The 23,131-nt window shown below is 37.2% G+C and overlaps 3 long non-coding RNA genes across 3 annotated transcripts; all 3 read right to left on the reverse strand.

Moving 5' to 3' along the window:
- Positions 1-7,501: 7,501 nt before the first annotated feature.
- On the reverse strand, positions 7,502-9,414 carry LOC146915644 (uncharacterized). Its single transcript, XR_015014708.1, has 2 exons — positions 9,238-9,414; positions 7,502-7,738 (listed from the first exon to the last, which is right to left on the reverse strand). It is a non-coding gene; the product is annotated as an uncharacterized LOC146915644 (long non-coding RNA).
- A 3,693-nt stretch (positions 9,415-13,107) lies between these two features.
- LOC146915645 (uncharacterized) lies at positions 13,108-15,020 on the reverse strand. The gene is made up of 2 exons (XR_015014706.1): positions 14,844-15,020; positions 13,108-13,344 (listed from the first exon to the last, which is right to left on the reverse strand). It is a non-coding gene; the product is annotated as an uncharacterized LOC146915645 (long non-coding RNA).
- Positions 15,021-18,713: 3,693 nt separating this feature from the next.
- Positions 18,714-20,626, reverse strand: LOC146915646 (uncharacterized). Its single transcript, XR_015014707.1, has 2 exons — positions 20,450-20,626; positions 18,714-18,950 (listed from the first exon to the last, which is right to left on the reverse strand). It is a non-coding gene; the product is annotated as an uncharacterized LOC146915646 (long non-coding RNA).
- Positions 20,627-23,131: the final 2,505 nt, after the last annotated feature.

Below are 23,131 nucleotides of genomic sequence, written 5' to 3' on the forward strand. Positions count from 1 at the left end.
AAAGAAGAGGAATCCGAGAACAAATCGAAGGAAAGGAAGGAGCAAAACGTGAATCCAGTAAAGATTAGCGTTCTGGAACCTTTCAATATTCAGAAACGAGGTAACAAACATCGTCTCACTCTACTTCTGCTTCTTTGAATGTCTTTTTTTCGAAACTTAGAATGTAGATCTAGGCTGTTTCGAGTTGGATTTGGTGGTTATATGTATGGATTCGTTTAGAGAAGAAGAAGAGGATTCGATTTCCATAAAAAATTTATAAAAAAAAGCAAGTTAAGCTCTCCGACGCGGTAGTGCCGCCGCCGGAAACCGGCCGGCCGCCGCGTCGGAACTTCTGTCTTCTTCTTCTCCGTCCAAGCAATTTTAGAGAGAAGGGAGAGTCAATTTGTTTAGAGAGAGAAAAGAAACTCTCAAATGATTTTTTTGTGAAGAGAAATGTTTATATACTCCTCCTGCTATCCCACGCGCGCACGTACACAATCTTTATCATGCTCCTTCGTCTGAGCCGGTTTGATCTAGGGTTGTAATGGCCTGGATCGATCCAACGCCTCTGAGGCCCTTGGACGATCCAGATCCAACCATGTGTGTGGGCTTGGGTTCACAATCTGTTTGGCTGGCATTTTTATTGATTTTTAGCTATTTCCCACGCAAGATTTTGTTGATCACACCCCTGGCAGTTTTTAAATCTTTAGAAAACTCTCTAAAAAAAATGTGAATATGTCTTGATACATTTGTGATAATTTTGTGTTGTTTTTACGTAATAAAAACTGGTAAAAAATAATGTGATATCTTTCTTGCTTATTTTGTGGTGTGTTGTGTTAAATCTTGTGGAAAATTGCATGATCTTGATTTTCATCTTGGTGCATGATATTGGATTGTGACATGTGAATTTGTGATAAGCATATCCCTGTTTTGTTGTATGCTTTACTTTTTGTGAATGTGTTGTGGTTGATTACTTGTTTTACAAGCCTTGTGAAAATAAAATGCCAAATACGTCTAAAAATGTATCATAACCCTTAACTTGAATATGTTCCTATAATTCTCACATTATGGCTGCAATAAAACCCTTTTGAAAATTGCTATCATGAGAGAAATATAGGTCATATGCATATTAAGATGTTATGATAAATTTTTAGTGTATTTTGACACCTTATTCTTGTCGGTTTTACCACTATTGTAGTATTTTTCTTGCCATATTATATTTTGTGTTACTAACAATTTCATTTCATGATTCATTCATCCATAAGCATCCCATATTCACCCCTATTTTTCTTGCAATTTAGTTTGTACCAAGGTTTAGAATGTAAAGACTTAGGAGTTCTTGTAATATTTTACTTTATGCCTTTAAATTCCTTGCAAGACCATAGAATGTATCTAGGCCAACGATGTAAAGGACAATTGACTCTAATAATGTACACCGACACAAGCACCGACACATGCACACACACCACTTTAGGTATATAGTTGGAATATGCATGTTTAGATGTATGTTTAGGATTGTATGTTTAGATGAATGCTTAGGCTTTACACTTAGAAAAATCATTTTCCAAAAAAAAACTTGAACAAACTTCACTCAAACCATTTTCAAAATAAACCTTGGGATCAAAATCCCATTGTATTTTCCCTTTTCATTTTCTTAATCAAACATACTCGACTTTTTTCCAAAATAACTAATCAAACCTCACCTTTTCTTAAACTCTCATGCCTTTAAGGCCTCTCTCTTATTCTTCAAATTCCAATTTTCAAACTTAAAATCAACCAACAAAAACAAAAACATTTTTGGAAGAGAACTACGGTGGATTTGATCCCTTAAACGGGTACGTAGGCAAGGAACAAACTTCCTTCAATTCAAATAAAATAAAAATCCAAAAACATTCTTCTCCCTCCAATTCTTTACTTAGTAAACCTCTTAGGTTCAATAAAAACTTTCAAAATAGCATTTAAAAACAAAGCGCGCGCGTAGAAAGTAAAGACGGTTCCTATAGGATACTATAGTCGTTATGGGTGCCTAACACCTTCCCGTAGCGAAAACAACTCCCGGACCTCGATTCTCAAGGGTTTTGCTTACTTTTTCCCTTCCCAAGAAAAAATAAGATATCACCGGTTAAAAAGGTTCAAACGTAATCAATGTTTGACACCCGAAAACCAAGATAAAACACATATACGCAGAAGGGGTGAGAAACTTATCCAATAATAATAATATATAATTCATCAAATTAATGAAAACAACAAAGCATATCACAACAGGCATCATTAATAATGTATTTAAATAAACACATAAACAACGACATAATTATTTTCAGCAACAAGGTACAACAACAACAACAACAACAATGTTATCCACAACGACACCGACAATTCGACAATGCGACAACGACAACAACTCGACAATGCTACAACGACAACAACAACCCAACAATGCTACGACAACAACAACTAATGCATCATGCAGGTGGTACCAATCTACGCGCGTTGAATGCTAAGCATTCCAGGGCATAAGCCCCCAACGATTTGGATGGTTAAAGCATCCCAGGGCATAAGCCCCCAACCGGTGAATGATAAACATTCCAGGGCATAAGCCCCCAACGGGTTGAATGATGAACATTCCAGGGCATAAGCCCCCAACAGATGTGAGTATGCAAATGGACTCAACTTGTGTATATCAACATACAACTTCAACAGCGACTACAACAACAACATATGTGCCTAAAACAATTATGACACACTCCCCAATTCCGACATCAGATGATACAACGACATCAACAACGGAAATCAACAACATAGCATATATATAAATCAATTACATTCATCTCAAAGTCTAAAACATGCCCCAAAAGCAATTAAGTTTTGATCAATAGAACATAAGTCAAATATCCATAAAACACCTCAACTAAATCCCTAACACTTAAGTTTGAAGTTGGGAAACCAACCATAAGTTTTTGGACTAACTAGAGATTAGTTATGCTAAGTTTTCTTAAAATTTTCTGAAGACCCACCTGAACTATTTTTATCATAACTCAAAATCTACAAATCTTTTCCACTCCAAACCAAGGCCATTATAAAGCTAACTTAATTATCTACAACTTTCATGTTTACACCGAAAGCTAATTCAACACAGAAGCAGGTGAAAATCAGTGAACAATCGAGGAAAGAGTTTGCAGAAAACGTGTCACGATTTTGGAAAACGTGCCACGTTTTTACTACCAGAAAAACCCAACTTTCGACATTTTAAAATCGTGCCACGATTCCCAAAACGTGCCACGTTTTTGACAGTAACAGGTCAAAAAAAACAGCTTTTCAACAATGCGATTTTTACCATTCTAAGCCCTTTTGAGGTTCATAATTGACCCTAAATTGACTGAAACAATGTACTATGGTTACCCTATGATATGTAAACGTTTTTCTACATCAATTCTATGGTTTCCCACCATCTAGTCATCAATTCACCACTTTTAACCTAATTCTCAATTTTCATCAACATAGCAGTCAAAACAACATAGAAAACATGATCCTCAACATAATTCATTTCATTATAGCAGTCTAGCATAACTTTCTAACCCTAAAATCAAGAATACAACAATTCATCAAATTTCAGAATTATACATATTATTAGTGAAAGGAATCCCACCCTTACCTTAATTCAGCAAATTCTACAGCAAAAACGGTTGGATTCTCTCTTCCTAGCTCTTATCCTAGCTTTCTCTTGGTTCTTCTCCTCTTTCTCTCCCAAAAACCAGTTTTTCTCAATTGTACGTGAAAATGTTTCTGTTCTGACTTTTTCTTTCTTTTACTCCCAAAAATATAACTCCTTTATTTTCATTTAACTCCCACTAAACTCTCATAATTATTTACTTAATTCCCATTAACTAAAATAAATAATAATTTTGCCTATTTCTATTTCTCCTATTATTTCTATCAAATAATAACAACATTCATTTAAATATTATACAACTTCCTAAATTATATAGTAAAATAGCATCACACCATATATCACATAAAATCACCAAAAACATATATTTCACATAAAATCATATATTTAACAGATAAAGTCATATAAAAATATTCACACATCTATTAAAAGTAATAGAATAAAAATGGGCGTTACAACTCTCCCCAACTTATAGAATTTCGTCCTCGAAATATTACCTCAAGCAAACAACTCAGGATATGACTCCTGCATCTTACTCTCCAACTCCCAAGTAAGACTTTCACCAGTTGCTCCTCCCCAAACAACCCTCACTAGAGGTATATCTTTGCCTCTCAACGTCTTCACCTTACGATCATCAATTCTCAAAGGTAAAGTTTCCACCGTAAGATTGTCCCTAACTTGCACATCATCTTTAGGAATAACATGTGAAGGGTCCGCTACATAATTCCGAAGTTTCGACACATGAAACACATCATGCAAGTTCGAAAGATGTGGTGGCAAACCAACTCTATAAGCCACCGTGCCAATTCTCTCAGATATTTGATAAGGACCAATAAACTTTGGAGTCAACTTCTTGGACTTCAAAGCACGACCCACACCGGTCATAGGAGTGACTCTCAAGAACACATGGTCACCCTCTTGGAACTCAAGGTCCTTCCTACGCTTGTCATGATAGCTCTTCTGTCGACTCTGCGACGCTTTCATATGCTCTCTTATCATCTTGACCTTCTCCGTAGTCTGCTGAACTATTTCAGGTCCCAACACAATACTTTCACCCGACTCAAACCAACATAAAGGAGTCCTACACCTTCGACCATATAAAGCTTCGAAAGGTGCCATACCAATACTCGAATGGTAACTATTGTTGTACGTGAACTCTATCAATGGTAGGTGACTGTCCCAAGCTCCACCTTGCTCAAGTACACACACCCTCAACAAGTCTTCTAATGATTGAATCGTTCTTTCTGATTGACCATCCGTTTGCGGATGATACGCTGAACTCAACTTCAACTGAGAGCCCAAAGCTTCTTGCAAGCTTTTCCAAAATCTAGAAGTGAACCTCGGATCTCTATCCGACACAATACTCGACGGGACACCATGCAACTTCACAATATTATGAATATAAATCTCCGCCAACTGAGCTACCGAATAAGTGATATTAATTGGAATAAAATGTGCCGACTTCGTCAATCTATCGACAACAACCCAAATGGAATCATGCCCTCTTTGAGTGTTTGGTAAACTCGTCACAAAGTCCATGGAGATGCTATCCCATTTCCATTCCGGCACATCTAAAGGCGTCAACAAACCAGCAGGCTTCTGATGTTCAACTTTCGATTTCTGACAAGTCAAACACGCATAAACAAATTGTGCGACATCACGCTTCAACCCAGACCACCAAAACAGTTTCTTCAAGTCATGGTACATTTTTGTAGCTCCCGGATGGATACTCAAGCTACTTCTGTGACTTTCTTCTAAAATTAACTTTTTCAATTCATTATTATCAGGGATACAAATCCTGCCTCGGAATCTCAACACTCCTTGATCATCAACCTGAAAATCACCATCTGCATTCTGATTACTAGCAGCCATCAAGTCTACAAATTTCACATCAGCTTCCTGGGCTTCTTTGATACTCTTCAAGAAATCGTTATTAATCTTCAACATACCCAACTGCACACTCTGAGGTGCCAATTCACAAACAAGACTCAAGTCTCTAAACTGCTCTAGCAATTCAAATTCTTTCACCATCATAGCCGACATGTGCAATGTTTTCCTACTCAAGGCATCTGCAACCACATTGGCTTTACCCGGATGATAATTCAAACCAAAATCATAATCCTTCAACAACTCTAGCCACCTTCTCTGCCTCATATTCAACTCCTTTTGATCAAATAAATATTTCAAACTTTTATGATCACTAAACACTTTAAATCTGGAACCATATAAATAATGTCTCCAAATTTTCAACACAAAAACCACAGCAGCCAACTCTAAATCATGTGTAGGATAATTTTTCTCATGAATTCTCAACTGTCTAGAAGCATAAGCCACTACCTTACCATCTTGCATCAGCACACCACCCAAGCCCAACTTGGACGCATCACAATAAACAACTAAAGGTTTATCTGGCTCTGGCAAAATTAAAATTGGAGCCGTCGTCAATCTTCGCTTCAACTCATTGAAATTACTCTCACACTGAGCATCCCACACAAAAGCTTTACCTTTACAGGTCAACTGAGTCAATGGAAGTGCCAACTTCGAAAATCCTTCGATAAATCTACGGTAATAACCAGCCAAGCCAAGGAAACTTCTAATCTCCGTAACTGACTTAGGAGTCTCCCATTGCGATACCGCTTCAACTTTCGACGGGTCAACTGCAATACCACTTCCAGAAATAATATGGCCAAGGAAACGTACTTCACTTAACCAGAACTCGCACTTTGACAGTTTTGCATACAGCTTCTTTTCTTTCAGCACCTGTAAAACAATCTTCAAATGTTCTGCATGTTCTTCTTCATTCTTAGAATAAATCAAAATATCATCAATAAATACAACCACAAATTTATCTAGAAAAGCATGAAAAATTCTGTTCATATACTCCATGAACACACCAGGCGCATTAGTAACACCGAAAGGCATCACTTTATATTCATAGTGCCCATACCGTGTCCTAAAGGCCGTCTTTTGTATATCTTCATCCTTCACCTTAATCTGATGGTAACCTGACCTCAAATCGATTTTACTGAACACACGTGCACCCACTAATTGATCCATCAAGTCATCAATCCTCGGAAGTGGATACCTATTCTTTATCGTCACTTTATTAAGCTGACGGTAATCTATGCACAATCTCATGCTACCATCCTTCTTCTTCACCAACAATACCGGCGCTCCCCAGGGTGAGACACTCGGTCTTACAAACTTCTTATCAAGCAATTCTTCCAACTGCTTCTTCAATTCTGCCAACTCGGGGGCTGACATACGGTAAGGAGCCATCGACACAGGCTTCGTACCCGGTACAAGATCAATCGAAAATTCAACCTCCCTCTCTGGTGGCACATCTGGAATCTCATCAGGAAAAACTTCAGGAAATTCATTTACAACCGGCAACCTATCAATCACAGCCTGATTCTCCACAGACAAATACGCCATTAAAGAGAACATCAAGTTTCCATCATGCTCTAACTGCTTCAGCTGCTTAGTAGATAACAATTCTGCTCCACTCTCTTCTTCGGCAGAAGAAAAACACACCGACTTACTAAAACAATTAATATGGACATGGTTGTACTCCAACCAGTCCATACAAAGGGTTACACAACAAACAACAAACAGGACAACAAGGACAATACAAAATTGTCACACAACACTACTAGGCTCGACACGACTCTACTAATTGGTCGGACGGACCGACCTGCTCTGATACCAATTGTAACACCCCGTTCTCCCAACAACGTAATATTAATTATTATAATCAGAGTAATCACACAACGGAGTGTCACACTACTTTTCAAAAATTCATAAATAGGAAATATCTATTTACTTAAAATCAATGTTTAGAATATCTTAATAAACTGCAGCGGAATAATTCTTTAAAAATATAGTTTCAACCAAATTCAACATCAATGAAAATCTTGGCACAAAGGCCTCAACGTAATAGACATTATCCTCAACAATGATAAATCCAACAACGAGGTCTTTTCAAAATATGATACATAAAAGAATGAGAAGACATTCGCAACGATTTCCCCATCCTAATATGTATCAGAGCCCTAGACACTTGAGCCGACCAAACCTACAAGTCATCAGTACCTGCACATTACCCACGGTCGAGGCAACATATACGCAGAAGGGGTGAGAAACTTATCCAATAATAATAATATATAATTCATCAAATTAATGAAAACAACAAAGCATATCACAACAGGCATCATTAATAATGTATTTAAATAAACACATAAACAACGACATAATTATTTTCAGCAACAAGGTACAACAACAACAACAACAATGTTATCCACAACGACACCGACAATTCAACAATGCGACAACGACAACAACTCGACAATGCTACAACGACAACAACAACCCAACAATGCTACGACAACAACAACCAATGCATCATGCAGGTGGTACCAATCTACGCGCGTTGAATGCTAAGCATTCCAGGGCATAAGCCCCCAACGATTTGGATGGTTAAAGCATCCCAGGGCATAAGCCCCCAACAGGTGAATGATAAACATTCCAGGGCATAAGCCCCCAACGGGTTGAATGATGAACATTCCAGGGCATAAGCCCCCAACAGATGTGAGTATGCAAATGGACTCAACTTGTGTATATCAACATACAACTTCAACAACGACTATAACAACAACATATGTGCCTAAAACAATTATGACACACTCCCCAACTTCGACATCAAATGATACAACGACATCAACAACGGAAATCAACAACATAGCATATATATAAATCAATTACATTCATTTCAAAGTCTAAAACATGCCCCAAAAGCAATTAAGTTTTGATCAATAGAACATAAGTCAAATATCCATAAAACACCTCAACTAAATCCCTAACACTTAAGTTTGAAGTTGGGAAACCAACCATAAGTTTTTGGACTAACTAGAGATTAGTTATGCTAAGTTTTCTTAAAATTTTCTGAAGACCCACCTGAACTATTTTTATCATAACTCAAAATCTACAAATCTTTTCCACTCCAAACCAAGGCCATTATAAAGCTAACTTAATTATCTACAACTTTCATGTTTACACCGAAAGCTAATTCAACACAGAAGCAGGTGAAAATCAGTGAACAATCGAGGAAAGAGTTTGCAGAAAACGTGTCACGATTTTGGAAAACGTGCCACGTTTTTACTACCAGAAAAACCCAACTTTCGACATTTTAAAATCGTGCCACGATTCCCAAAACGTGCCACGTTTTTGACAGTAACAGGTCAAAAAAAACAGCTTTTCAACAATGCGATTTTTACCATTCTAAGCCCTTTTGAGGTTCATAATTGACCCTAAATTGACTGAAACAATGTACTATGGTTACCCTATGATATGTAAACGTTTTTCTACATCAATTCTATGGTTTCCCACCATCTAGTCATCAATTCACCACTTTTAACCTAATTCTCAATTTTCATCAACATAGCAGTCAAAACAACATAGAAAACATGATCCTCAACATAATTCATTTCATTATAGCAGTCTAGCATAACTTTCTAACCCTAAAATCAAGAATACAACAATTCATCAAATTTCAGAATTATACATATTATTAGTGAAAGGAATCCCACCCTTACCTTAATTCAGCAAATTCTACAGCAAAAACGGTTGGATTCTCTCTTCCTAGCTCTTCTCCTAGCTTTCTCTTGGTTCTTCTCCTCTTTCTCTCCCAAAAACCAGTTTTTCTCAATTGTACGTGAAAATGTTTCTGTTCTGACTTTTTCTTTCTTTTACTCCCAAAAATATAACTCCTTTATTTTCATTTAACTCCCACTAAACTCTCATAATTATTTACTTAATTCCCATTAACTAAAATAAATAATAATTTTGCCTATTTCTATTTCTCCTATTATTTCTATCAAATAATAACAACATTCATTTAAATATTATACAACTTCCTAAATTATATAGTAAAATAGCATCACACCATATATCACATAAAATCACCAAAAACACATATTTCACATAAAATCATATATTTAACAGATAAAGTCATATAAAAATATTCACACATCTATTAAAAGTAATAGAATAAAAATGGGCGTTACAACTCTCCCCAACTTATAGAATTTCGTCCTCGAAATATTACCTCAAGCAAACAACTCAGGATATGACTCCTGCATCTTACTCTCCAACTCCCAAGTAAGACTTTCACCAGTTGCTCCTCCCCAAACAACCCTCACTAGAGGTATATCTTTGCCTCTCAACGTCTTCACCTTACGATCATCAATTCTCAAAGGTAAAGTTTCCACCGTAAGATTGTCCCTAACTTGCACATCATCTTTAGGAATAACATGTGAAGGGTCCGCTACATAATTCCGAAGTTTCGACACATGAAACACATCATGCAAGTTCGAAAGATGTGGTGGCAAACCAACTCTATAAGCCACCGTGCCAATTCTCTCAGATATTTGATAAGGACCAATAAACTTTGGAGTCAACTTCTTGGACTTCAAAGCACGACCCACACCGGTCATAGGAGTGACTCTCAAGAACACATGGTCACCCTCTTGGAACTCAAGGTCCTTCCTACGCTTGTCATGATAGCTCTTCTGTCGACTCTGCGACGCTTTCATATGCTCTCTTATCATCTTGACCTTCTCCGTAGTCTGCTGAACTATTTCAGGTCCCAACACAATACTTTCACCCGACTCAAACCAACATAAAGGAGTCCTACACCTTCGACCATATAAAGCTTCGAAAGGTGCCATACCAATACTCGAATGGTAACTATTGTTGTACGTGAACTCTATCAATGGTAGGTGACTGTCCCAAGCTCCACCTTGCTCAAGTACACACACCCTCAACAAGTCTTCTAATGATTGAATCGTTCTTTCTGATTGACCATCCGTTTGCGGATGATACGCTGAACTCAACTTCAACTGAGAGCCCAAAGCTTCTTGCAAGCTTTTCCAAAATCTAGAAGTGAACCTCGGATCTCTATCCGACACAATACTCGACGGGACACCATGCAACTTCACAATATTATGAATATAAATCTCCGCCAACTGAGCTACCGAATAAGTGATATTAATTGGAATAAAATGTGCCGACTTCGTCAATCTATCGACAACAACCCAAATGGAATCATGCCCTCTTTGAGTGTTTGGTAAACTCGTCACAAAGTCCATGGAGATGCTATCCCATTTCCATTCCGGCACATCTAAAGGCGTCAACAAACCAGCAGGCTTCTGATGTTCAACTTTCGATTTCTGACAAGTCAAACACGCATAAACAAATTGTGCGACATCACGCTTCAACCCAGACCACCAAAACAGTTTCTTCAAGTCATGGTACATTTTTGTAGCTCCCGGATGGATACTCAAGCTACTTCTGTGACTTTCTTCTAAAATTAACTTTTTCAATTCATTATTATCAGGGATACAAATCCTGCCTCGGAATCTCAACACTCCTTGATCATCAACCTGAAAATCACCATCTGCATTCTGATTACTAGCAGCCATCAAGTCTACAAATTTCACATCAGCTTCCTGGGCTTCTTTGATACTCTTCAAGAAATCGTTATTAATCTTCAACATACCCAACTGCACACTCTGAGGTGCCAATTCACAAACAAGACTCAAGTCTCTAAACTGCTCTAGCAATTCAAATTCTTTCACCATCATAGCCGACATGTGCAATGTTTTCCTACTCAAGGCATCTGCAACCACATTGGCTTTACCCGGATGATAATTCAAACCAAAATCATAATCCTTCAACAACTCTAGCCACCTTCTCTGCCTCATATTCAACTCCTTTTGATCAAATAAATATTTCAAACTTTTATGATCACTAAACACTTCAAATCTGGAACCATATAAATAATGTCTCCAAATTTTCAACACAAAAACCACAGCAGCCAACTCTAAATCATGTGTAGGATAATTTTTCTCATGAATTCTCAACTGTCTAGAAGCATAAGCCACTACCTTACCATCTTGCATCAGCACACCACCCAAGCCCAACTTGGACGCATCACAATAAACAACTAAAGGTTTATCTGGCTCTGGCAAAATTAAAATTGGAGCCGTCGTCAATCTTCGCTTCAACTCATTGAAATTACTCTCACACTGAGCATCCCACACAAAAGCTTTACCTTTACAGGTCAACTGAGTCAATGGAAGTGCCAACTTCGAAAATCCTTCGATAAATCTACGGTAATAACCAGCCAAGCCAAGGAAACTTCTAATCTCCGTAACTGACTTAGGAGTCTCCCATTGCGATACCGCTTCAACTTTCGACGGGTCAACTGCAATACCACTTCCAGAAATAATATGGCCAAGGAAACGTACTTCACTTAACCAGAACTCGCACTTTGACAGTTTTGCATACAGCTTCTTTTCTTTCAGCACCTGTAAAACAATCTTCAAATGTTCTGCATGTTCTTCTTCATTCTTAGAATAAATCAAAATATCATCAATAAATACAACCACAAATTTATCTAGAAAAGCATGAAAAATTCTGTTCATATACTCCATGAACACACCAGGCGCATTAGTAACACCGAAAGGCATCACTTTATATTCATAGTGCCCATACCGTGTCCTAAAGCCCGTCTTTTGTATATCTTCATCCTTCACCTTAATCTGATGGTAACCTGACCTCAAATCGATTTTACTGAACACACGTGCACCCACTAATTGATCCATCAAGTCATCAATCCTCGGAAGTGGATACCTATTCTTTATCGTCACTTTATTAAGCTGACGGTAATCTATGCACAATCTCATGCTACCATCCTTCTTCTTCACCAACAATACCGGCGCTCCCCAGGGTGAGACACTCGATCTTACAAACTTCTTATCAAGCAATTCTTCCAACTGCTTCTTCAATTCTGCCAACTCGGGGGCTGACATACGGTAAGGAGCCATCGACACAGGCTTCGTACCCGGTACAAGATCAATCGAAAATTCAACCTCCCTCTCTGGTGGCACATCTGGAATCTCATCAGGAAAAACTTCAGGAAATTCATTTACAACCGGCAACCTATCAATCACAGCCTGATTCTCCACAGACAAATACGCCATTAAAGAGAACATCAAGTTTCCATCATGCTCTAACTGCTTCAGCTGCTTAGTAGATAACAATTCTGCTCCACTCTCTTCTTCGGCAGAAGAAAAACACACCGACTTACTAAAACAATTAATATGGACATGGTTGTACTCCAACCAGTCCATACAAAGGGTTACACAACAAACAACAAACAGGACAACAAGGACAATACAAAATTGTCACACAACACTACTAGGCTCGACACGACTCTACTAATTGGTCGGACGGACCGACCTGCTCTGATACCAATTGTAACACCCCGTTCTCCCAACAACGTAATATTAATTATTATAATCAGAGTAATCACACAACGGAGTGTCACACTACTTTTCAAAAATTCATAAATAGGAAATATCTATTTACTTAAAATCAATGTTTAGAATATCTTAATAAACTGCAGCGGAATAATTCTTTAAAAATATAGTTTCAACCAAATTCAACATCAATGAAAATCTTGGCACAAAGGCCTCAACGTAATAGACATTATCCTCAACAATGATAAATCCAACAACGAGGTCTTTTCAAAATATGATACATAAAAGAATGAGAAGACATTCGCAACGATTTCCCCATCCTAATATGTATCAGAGCCCTAGACACTTGAGCCGACCAAACCTACAAGTCATCAGTACCTGCACATTACCCACGGTCGAGGCAACATATACGCAGAAGGGGTGAGAAACTTATCCAATAATAATAATATATAATTCATCAAATTAATGAAAACAACAAAGCATATCACAACAGGCATCATTAATAATGTATTTAAATAAACACATAAACAACGACATAATTATTTTCAGCAACAAGGTACAACAACAACAACAACAATGTTATCCACAACGACACCGACAATTCAACAATGCGACAACGACAACAACTCGACAATGCTACAACGACAACAACAACCCAACAATGCTACGACAACAACAACCAATGCATCATGCAGGTGGTACCAATCTACGCGCGTTGAATGCTAAGCATTCCAGGGCATAAGCCCCCAACGATTTGGATGGTTAAAGCATCCCAGGGCATAAGCCCCCAACAGGTGAATGATAAACATTCCAGGGCATAAGCCCCCAACGGGTTGAATGATGAACATTCCAGGGCATAAGCCCCCAACAGATGTGAGTATGCAAATGGACTCAACTTGTGTATATCAACATACAACTTCAACAACGACTATAACAACAACATATGTGCCTAAAACAATTATGACACACTCCCCAACTTCGACATCAAATGATACAACGACATCAACAACGGAAATCAACAACATAGCATATATATAAATCAATTACATTCATTTCAAAGTCTAAAACATGCCCCAAAAGCAATTAAGTTTTGATCAATAGAACATAAGTCAAATATCCATAAAACACCTCAACTAAATCCCTAACACTTAAGTTTGAAGTTGGGAAACCAACCATAAGTTTTTGGACTAACTAGAGATTAGTTATGCTAAGTTTTCTTAAAATTTTCTGAAGACCCACCTGAACTATTTTTATCATAACTCAAAATCTACAAATCTTTTCCACTCCAAACCAAGGCCATTATAAAGCTAACTTAATTATCTACAACTTTCATGTTTACACCGAAAGCTAATTCAACACAGAAGCAGGTGAAAATCAGTGAACAATCGAGGAAAGAGTTTGCAGAAAACGTGTCACGATTTTGGAAAACGTGCCACGTTTTTACTACCAGAAAAACCCAACTTTCGACATTTTAAAATCGTGCCACGATTCCCAAAACGTGCCACGTTTTTGACAGTAACAGGTCAAAAAAAACAGCTTTTCAACAATGCGATTTTTACCATTCTAAGCCCTTTTGAGGTTCATAATTGACCCTAAATTGACTGAAACAATGTACTATGGTTACCCTATGATATGTAAACGTTTTTCTACATCAATTCTATGGTTTCCCACCATCTAGTCATCAATTCACCACTTTTAACCTAATTCTCAATTTTCATCAACATAGCAGTCAAAACAACATAGAAAACATGATCCTCAACATAATTCATTTCATTATAGCAGTCTAGCATAACTTTCTAACCCTAAAATCAAGAATACAACAATTCATCAAATTTCAGAATTATACATATTATTAGTGAAAGGAATCCCACCCTTACCTTAATTCAGCAAATTCTACAGCAAAAACGGTTGGATTCTCTCTTCCTAGCTCTTCTCCTAGCTTTCTCTTGGTTCTTCTCCTCTTTCTCTCCCAAAAACCAGTTTTTCTCAATTGTACGTGAAAATGTTTCTGTTCTGACTTTTTCTTTCTTTTACTCCCAAAAATATAACTCCTTTATTTTCATTTAACTCCCACTAAACTCTCATAATTATTTACTTAATTCCCATTAACTAAAATAAATAATAATTTTGCCTATTTCTATTTCTCCTATTATTTCTATCAAATAATAACAACATTCATTTAAATATTATACAACTTCCTAAATTATATAGTAAAATAGCATCACACCATATATCACATAAAATCACCAAAAACACATATTTCACATAAAATCATATATTTAACAGATAAAGTCATATAAAAATATTCACACATCTATTAAAAGTAATAGAATAAAAATGGGCGTTACAACTCTCCCCAACTTATAGAATTTCGTCCTCGAAATATTACCTCAAGCAAACAACTCAGGATATGACTCCTGCATCTTACTCTCCAACTCCCAAGTAAGACTTTCACCAGTTGCTCCTCCCCAAACAACCCTCACTAGAGGTATATCTTTGCCTCTCAACGTCTTCACCTTACGATCATCAATTCTCAAAGGTAAAGTTTCCACCGTAAGATTGTCCCTAACTTGCACATCATCTTTAGGAATAACATGTGAAGGGTCCGCTACATAATTCCGAAGTTTCGACACATGAAACACATCATGCAAGTTCGAAAGATGTGGTGGCAAACCAACTCTATAAGCCACCGTGCCAATTCTCTCAGATATTTGATAAGGACCAATAAACTTTGGAGTCAACTTCTTGGACTTCAAAGCACGACCCACACCGGTCATAGGAGTGACTCTCAAGAACACATGGTCACCCTCTTGGAACTCAAGGTCCTTCCTACGCTTGTCATGATAGCTCTTCTGTCGACTCTGCGACGCTTTCATATGCTCTCTTATCATCTTGACCTTCTCCGTAGTCTGCTGAACTATTTCAGGTCCCAACACAATACTTTCACCCGACTCAAACCAACATAAAGGAGTCCTACACCTTCGACCATATAAAGCTTCGAAAGGTGCCATACCAATACTCGAATGGTAACTATTGTTGTACGTGAACTCTATCAATGGTAGGTGACTGTCCCAAGCTCCACCTTGCTCAAGTACACACACCCTCAACAAGTCTTCTAATGATTGAATCGTTCTTTCTGATTGACCATCCGTTTGCGGATGATACGCTGAACTCAACTTCAACTGAGAGCCCAAAGCTTCTTGCAAGCTTTTCCAAAATCTAGAAGTGAACCTCGGATCTCTATCCGACACAATACTCGACGGGACACCATGCAACTTCACAATATTATGAATATAAATCTCCGCCAACTGAGCTACCGAATAAGTGATATTAATTGGAATAAAATGTGCCGACTTCGTCAATCTATCGACAACAACCCAAATGGAATCATGCCCTCTTTGAGTGTTTGGTAAACTCGTCACAAAGTCCATGGAGATGCTATCCCATTTCCATTCCGGCACATCTAAAGGCGTCAACAAACCAGCAGGCTTCTGATGTTCAACTTTCGATTTCTGACAAGTCAAACACGCATAAACAAATTGTGCGACATCACGCTTCAACCCAGACCACCAAAACAGTTTCTTCAAGTCATGGTACATTTTTGTAGCTCCCGGATGGATACTCAAGCTACTTCTGTGACTTTCTTCTAAAATTAACTTTTTCAATTCATTATTATCAGGGATACAAATCCTGCCTCGGAATCTCAACACTCCTTGATCATCAACCTGAAAATCACCATCTGCATTCTGATTACTAGCAGCCATCAAGTCTACAAATTTCACATCAGCTTCCTGGGCTTCTTTGATACTCTTCAAGAAATCGTTATTAATCTTCAACATACCCAACTGCACACTCTGAGGTGCCAATTCACAAACAAGACTCAAGTCTCTAAACTGCTCTAGCAATTCAAATTCTTTCACCATCATAGCCGACATGTGCAATGTTTTCCTACTCAAGGCATCTGCAACCACATTGGCTTTACCCGGATGATAATTCAAACCAAAATCATAATCCTTCAACAACTCTAGCCACCTTCTCTGCCTCATATTCAACTCCTTTTGATCAAATAAATATTTCAAACTTTTATGATCACTAAACACTTCAAATCTGGAACCATATAAATAATGTCTCCAAATTTTCAACACAAAAACCACAGCAGCCAACTCTAAATCATGTGTAGGATAATTTTTCTCATGAATTCTCAACTGTCTAGAAGCATAAGCCACTACCTTACCATCTTGCATCAGCACACCACCCAAGCCCAACTTGGACGCATCACAATAAACAACTAAAGGTTTATCTGGCTCTGGCAAAATTAAAATTGGAGCCGTCGTCAATCTTCGCTTCAACTCATTGAAATTACTCTCACACTGAGCATCCCACACAAAAGCTTTACCTTTACAGGTCAACTGAGTCAATGGAAGTGCCAACTTCGAAAATCCTTCGATAAATCTACGGTAATAACCAGCCAAGCCAAGGAAACTTCTAATCTCCGTAACTGACTTAGGAGTCTCCCATTGCGATACCGCTTCAACTTTCGACGGGTCAACTGCAATACCACTTCCAGAAATAATATGGCCAAGGAAACTTACTTCACTTAACCAGAACTCGCACTTTGACAGTTTTGCATACAGCTTCTTTTCTTTCAGCACCTGTAAAACAATCTTCAAATGTTCTGCATGTTCTTCTTCATTCTTAGAATAAATCAAAATATCATCAATAAATACAACCACAAATTTATCTAGAAAAGCATGAAAAATTCTGTTCATATACTCCATGAACACACCAGGCGCATTAGTAACACCGAAAGGCATCACTTTATATTCATAGTGCCCATACCGTGTCCTAAAGGCCGTCTTTTGTATATCTTCATCCTTCACCTTAATCTGATGGTAACCTGACCTCAAATCGATTTTACTGAACACACGTGCACCCACTAATTGATCCATCAAGTCATCAATCCTCGGAAGTGGATACCTATTCTTTATCGTCACTTTATTAAGCTGACGGTAATCTATGCACAATCTCATGCTACCATCCTTCTTCTTCACCAACAATACCGGCGCTCCCCAGGGTGAGACACTCGGTCTTACAAACTTCTTATCAAGCAATTCTTCCAACTGCTTCTTCAATTCTGCCAACTCGGGGGCTGACATACGGTAAGGAGCCATCGACACAGGCTTCGTACCCGGTACAAGATCAATCGAAAATTCAACCTCCCTCTCTGGTGGCACATCTGGAATCTCATCAGGAAAAACTTCAGGAAATTCATTTACAACCGGCAACCTATCAATCACAGCCTGATTCTCCACAGACAAATACGCCATTAAAGAGAACATCAAGTTTCCATCATGCTCTAACTGCTTCAGCTGCTTAGTAGATAACAATTCTGCTCCACTCTCTTCTTCGGCAGAAGAAAAACACACCGACTTACTAAAACAATTAATATGGACATGGTTGTACTCCAACCAGTCCATACAAAGGGTTACACAACAAACAACAAACAGGACAACAAGGACAATACAAAATTGTCACACAACACTACTAGGCTCGACACGACTCTACTAATTGGTCGGACGGACCGACCTGCTCTGATACCAATTGTAACACCCCGTTCTCCCAACAACGTAATATTAATTATTATAATCAGAGTAATCACACAACGGAGTGTCACACTACTTTTCAAAAATTCATAAATAGGAAATATCTATTTACTTAAAATCAATGTTTAGAATATCTTAATAAACTGCAGCGGAATAATTCTTTAAAAATATAGTTTCAACCAAATTCAACATCAATGAAAATCTTGGCACAAAGGCCTCAACGTAATAGACATTATCCTCAACAATGATAAATCCAACAACGAGGTCTTTTCAAAATATGATACATAAAAGAATGAGAAGACATTCGCAACGATTTCCCCATCCTAATATGTATCAGAGCCCTAGACACTTGAGCCGACCAAACCTACAAGTCATCAGTACCTGCACATTACCCACGGTCGAGGCAACATATACGCAGAAGGGGTGAGAAACTTATCCAATAATAATAATATATAATTCATCAAATTAATGAAAACAACAAAGCATATCACAACAGGCATCATTAATAATGTATTTAAATAAACACATAAACAACGACATAATTATTTTCAGCAACAAGGTACAACAACAACAACAACAATGTTATCCACAACGACACCGACAATTCAACAATGCGACAACGACAACAACTCGACAATGCTACAACGACAACAACAACCCAACAATGCTACGACAACAACAACCAATGCATCATGCAGGTGGTACCAATCTACGCGCGTTGAATGCTAAGCATTCCAGGGCATAAGCCCCCAACGATTTGGATGGTTAAAGCATCCCAGGGCATAAGCCCCCAACAGGTGAATGATAAACATTCCAGGGCATAAGCCCCCAACGGGTTGAATGATGAACATTCCAGGGCATAAGCCCCCAACAGATGTGAGTATGCAAATGGACTCAACTTGTGTATATCAACATACAACTTCAACAACGACTATAACAACAACATATGTGCCTAAAACAATTATGACACACTCCCCAACTTCGACATCAAATGATACAACGACATCAACAACGGAAATCAACAACATAGCATATATATAAATCAATTACATTCATTTCAAAGTCTAAAACATGCCCCAAAAGCAATTAAGTTTTGATCAATAGAACATAAGTCAAATATCCATAAAACACCTCAACTAAATCCCTAACACTTAAGTTTGAAGTTGGGAAACCAACCATAAGTTTTTGGACTAACTAGAGATTAGTTATGCTAAGTTTTCTTAAAATTTTCTGAAGACCCACCTGAACTATTTTTATCATAACTCAAAATCTACAAATCTTTTCCACTCCAAACCAAGGCCATTATAAAGCTAACTTAATTATCTACAACTTTCATGTTTACACCGAAAGATAATTCAACACAGAAGCAGGTGAAAATCAGTGAACAATCGAGGAAAGAGTTTGCAGAAAACGTGTCACGATTTTGGAAAACGTGCCACGTTTTTACTACCAGAAAAACCCAACTTTCGACATTTTAAAATCGTGCCACGATTCCCAAAACGTGCCACGTTTTTGACAGTAACAGGTCAAAAAAAACAGCTTTTCAACAATGCGATTTTTACCATTCTAAGCCCTTTTGAGGTTCATAATTGACCCTAAATTGACTGAAACAATGTACTATGGTTACCCTATGATATGTAAACGTTTTTCTACATCAATTCTATGGTTTCCCACCATCTAGTCATCAATTCACCACTTTTAACCTAATTCTCAATTTTCATCAACATAGCAGTCAAAACAACATAGAAAACATGATCCTCAACATAATTCATTTCATTATAGCAGTCTAGCATAACTTTCTAACCCTAAAATCAAGAATACAACAATTCATCAAATTTCAGAATTATACATATTATTAGTGAAAGGAATCCCACCCTTACCTTAATTCAGCAAATTCTACAGCAAAAACGGTTGGATTCTCTCTTCCTAGCTCTTCTCCTAGCTTTCTCTTGGTTCTTCTCCTCTTTCTCTCCCAAAAACCAGTTTTTCTCAATTGTACGTGAAAATGTTTCTGTTCTGACTTTTTCTTTCTTTTACTCCCAAAAATATAACTCCTTTATTTTCATTTAACTCCCACTAAACTCTCATAATTATTTACTTAATTCCCATTAACTAAAATAAATAATAATTTTGCCTATTTCTATTTCTCCTATTATTTCTATCAAATAATAACAACATTCATTTAAATATTATACAACTTCCTAAATTATATAGTAAAATAGCATCACACCATATATCACATAAAATCACCAAAAACACATATTTCACATAAAATCATATATTTAACAGATAAAGTCATATAAAAATATTCACACATCTATTAAAAGTAATAGAATAAAAATGGGCGTTACATTTAAGCTCGATCTACGCCGATTCGTTGAAGTTCTTGTGTTTTAAGCTTTGGATTTGTGTTTTTTGTGAAAAGAGGAGTGAAATAAGTCTTAGATCGGAGAGTCTAGGTATTACAAAGGTAGAAGACAACGTAATCTTCGCCGGCGGCGGTGAAACCCGCCGGAGATGTAGAGAGGGGAGAGCATCTCGCTCTAAAACAAACCCTAGAGAGAGAAACGAAGAGTGGAAATAAGGTTGGACCGGTCTCTTGTGTTTATAAGGGAGCATGAACCGGACCAGTTCGTTTGAACCAGTCTGGTTCACCCCTGGACCAAGCATTCCACCGTTAGATCTAGGGTTAGCCTATTTGGATCAATCATACGGTTCTGGTGATTCCCTGATGGGTTTGGTTCATTTCGCTTTGGGCTTGGGCTTGTTGCCTTGCTTTTCTTGCCATACACACCTCCGTTAGTTCTATTTGGACTCCCTGTGTACATGTTTTATGTAAAAAATATCATGAAAATCTCCATGAATTTTTTCTATGTTTTTTTGTGAATATTCCTGATCTTTTACTTGTTGTTTTACCTCTGGAAAAATATAAAAGAATATATTTGGTAGTGTTTTTTTTTTTGTTTCTTGGATATTTGTTCTTAATTGTTGATTAAAAAATGTAGAGATGAATATGATAAGTATGCTCATGTGAATTATCACGAGTATTGTGATATATTGATTCTTTTGATCCTTGCATCATGACTTAGGAAATTTGTTATGATATTAGGACCATTGGATCAATATTTTACAATATTCATGATAATTTATTTTAAGCATATTGTCATGTCAACTTTTTGCATTTTTATCTTTCCTTGATTCTTGATAATTTCTTGTGTTCAAAATGCGTCAAAATGCATGTTCATGATTTTTTGATTACTTGTATGCCTTTGTATTTTGTTTCTATGGTTTTATCCTTCCAAAATGTCTAAAAAGGTCAAGGTTCAATGTGTTTTGCTTGTTATGTTGCACTTGTTATATTTGGTTGATACTTGGTTTTTTTCTATATTGTGGTACTAACCCTTGCATGCATTTCCATCCTTTGTCCCATTAGCATTTCATCTCTTATTTTCTAGCATTTATCTTTCTTGCAATTTAAGTTTCTTTGCAATATTAGAATGTAAATTAGGGACTTGTAATTTTACTTTCATGTCATTTACTTTTCTTGCAAGACCGTAGAATGTAAACTAGGGCAAATGATGTAAAGGACAATGGACTCTGATGATGTACACCGACACAAGCACCGACACATGCACACACATCACATGGATACTTTAGATGTATGATTAGGGAATGTATGCTTTAGATGTATGCTTAGGAATCACGATACTTAGAAAAATTCTCTTTTTCAAAAAACATGAACAACATCACTCAAATGATTTTCCAAATAAACCTTGGGATCAAAATCCCATTGAATTTTCCCTTTGTTTTCTTAAACAAAATCTTAATGAACTTTAATCGTACTTAGACTTCTTTTGCAAAATAACTAATTCCACCTCACATTTTTCCAAACCTTATGCTCTTGAGGCCTCTCTCTCTTATTCTTCAAAATTCCATTTTCAAAATTAAAATCAACCAACAAAAACGAAAACATTTTTTGGAAGAGAACTACATGGAGTTTGATCCCTTAAAAGGGTATGTAGGCAAGAAGTCAAAAACTTCTCCAAGTCCAATAAAACAAAAATTCAAACACCTCCTTCTCCCTCCAATTCTTGACTTAGTAAACTCTTAGGTGTAAATATCATTTTTCAAATAGCATTTAAAAATAAAGCGCGTGCGTAGAAAGTAAAGACGGTTCCTATAGGATACTATAGTCGTTATGGGTGCCTAACACCTTCCTATGACGAAAACAACTCCCGGACCTCGATTCTCAAGGGTTTTTCTTATTTTTCCCTTCCCAAGAAAAAATGAGATATCAAAGGTTAAAGAGGTTCAAACTTAACCAATGTTTGACACCCGAAAAACCAAGATAAAACAGTTGGCGACTTCACTGGGGATTTTCGAGAGTTACGCCTAGTCTTTATTTCCACGCTTGCGCATTTGTTTTTACTTGCTTTTTTTTGCTTTCTTATGTGAGTAAATGTTTAAATTCTTGCTAACGTGTGGGGGTGAGAATATCAAAATCCTACACCCGGGCTAAGTAAACTTAGGATTTAGGTGGGATATAATCGACAATTCATTCC

The sequence above is a fragment of the Medicago sativa genome, chromosome 6 (genome assembly GCF_051527215.1).
Source record: "Medicago sativa cultivar Bolivia chromosome 6, Bolivia_mono, whole genome shotgun sequence".
NCBI lineage: Eukaryota > Viridiplantae > Streptophyta > Magnoliopsida > Fabales > Fabaceae > Medicago > Medicago sativa.